Below are 1,960 nucleotides of genomic sequence, written 5' to 3'. Positions count from 1 at the left end.
TTAGACAGCTTCACTATACCTGTGTACCTAATAACTGGTATTCCAGCATAATTTAATGTGAGTTATTGAATATATTTTGTAAAATGTGCACACCTGGAATAATGCAAATTAGTCAAAAGGTCTTTGATAGTAAAGCTAATCTGACACTTCAAAGATGTAATGTCCAACTTCCTTTATCACAGGAGAAGAATTCACTTTATTTTTCTTCAGAAATTTTCTCAGGGCATCGTTGGCAGTTTCTGACCACCAAACTGACCTTATTGCACCTTCTTAAACAGCATGTTCTCTTTCTGTACTTCCTTCTTTCTAACATCGGCCGGGCGACACAGTTCACTGTAATTCTGCTAAAACTGCAAAATGATAAAACTACACCTGGGCTTGTTTGGTAAGGAAACATTTTATTGCTTAAAATAATATATTATATCTTACATTATATATGGCTTATATTCAATAACTTTCTGCACTAAATGTTTATTTTTTTATCTTTGTTTTACTGCACTGACAGCTACATATAAAGTAATCTTATTTACTGGTGTTCTACTTTTAAATATGCACCTTTATGTTATTATAATCTTTATATTTTAACTAGTTTCAAAGCAAAGCACTATAGGAAAAGAAAAAGAAATGTGTGGCTGCACAGGGGTTGTTTTTATTGTGCAGCTCGTGTGTGAAATGAATTAAACTGATATTGACTGATTTTTATTTATTTGTGTGTGGGGGGTAAATCCAGGCAATCGATCTCCGGCTGTGAACGTTATGACAGTCGACGTGTTACTGATTGTCCTGTTTGTATCAGGTGAGGTCTTCAAGATTCCAAAGATATTGTTGGAGTTATTTTATATTGTGAATTGTGATGTGCCTTTAAATTGAAATGCTTTAGGTAGGAAATGTTAACAACAGAGGAAAAACAGCACTTTGGTGGCAATTTCATGCACTACAGTAGACAGTTATTAAAACTCTGATTGTGAAGAATTGCATCATACATCCACACAGCAGCTGGTGGTGGAAATGTTCCTGTCATCTATAGAATATCAAAATATACAGACACATACAATGTGTGAGTGGATTAATCATTACATTGTATTTACAGGTGCTTTGGCTGGTTGTACTGGTGAAGCAGACCTCTCCATAACTGCACCAAAGAAGCTGGAAGCACTGAGTGGATCTTGTTTGCAAATCCCATGTAGCTTCAGACTCAAAGACGAACAGAAATTTAACAGCACAAGAAAAATCTTTGGAGTGTGGATTAAAAATCAACCTGAATTTGGCAGCTATCCAAACAATGTGATCTTCAACAGTAGTGGAGCAGTTAGCATCTATCCAATGAGTATTACTGGGAACCTGAGTCAGAGAGACTGCACCACTCTGTTTTCTAATTTAACCACAAACTACACAGACACATACTTCTTCAGAGTAGAGACAGAAACATTCAAGGCAACAGCTGGGTGTGATCCTCTTCAAATAACAGTCAGAGGTAAAGAAAGTCTGAAGTTTTACTCTGTTTATGTAGTAAAATTACATCAATCCCTCTGAAACTCGCTCTTTATTACTTAAATCATTATCAGTAGTATCTGTTGAAGCTAAAAGTAACAATACTGTCACAATTATTTTCCTGATTTTCACTATTGCAAAACTAATTTCCAAAATACCTCCAACAATTGCTGAAATATAAGAAAAAAGCTAAAGGATTACGAAATCATTTACGAAACAGCATATCATAGAATAAAACTGATAAATGTGATTGTGTTTTTTTTTTTTTTTTAAAGGTGAAAATGTGGAGACAGGATCATTAAAACCACATTGCTGCTTATTTCTAAGGCTCATACAAAAATATGTGAGACCGTGAGATATTTTAAACCAAATTTTCTGTATTCATCCTTGAGACAAAAGTTTCCTCAAGAGTTTAGAGCTCGTTTCTCATATTTTCATTGGTTTTTTATACACTGAATATCTTTATGCA

General features: G+C 34.3%; 1 long non-coding RNA gene across 1 annotated transcript; it reads left to right on the top strand.

The window, feature by feature from the left end:
• The first annotated feature begins 322 nt into the window (after positions 1-322).
• LOC120441753 lies at positions 323-1,109 on the top strand. Its single transcript, XR_005614246.1, has 3 exons — positions 323-385; positions 731-796; positions 1,091-1,109. It is a non-coding gene; the product is annotated as an uncharacterized LOC120441753 (long non-coding RNA).
• The last annotated feature ends 851 nt before the right edge of the window (positions 1,110-1,960 follow it).

Source organism: Oreochromis aureus, linkage group 9 (genome assembly GCF_013358895.1).
Source record: "Oreochromis aureus strain Israel breed Guangdong linkage group 9, ZZ_aureus, whole genome shotgun sequence".
Classification (NCBI taxonomy): domain Eukaryota; kingdom Metazoa; phylum Chordata; class Actinopteri; order Cichliformes; family Cichlidae; genus Oreochromis; species Oreochromis aureus.
Note: the sequence above shows the minus strand (reverse complement) of the source record. Positions and strands in the feature narration are given on the sequence as shown.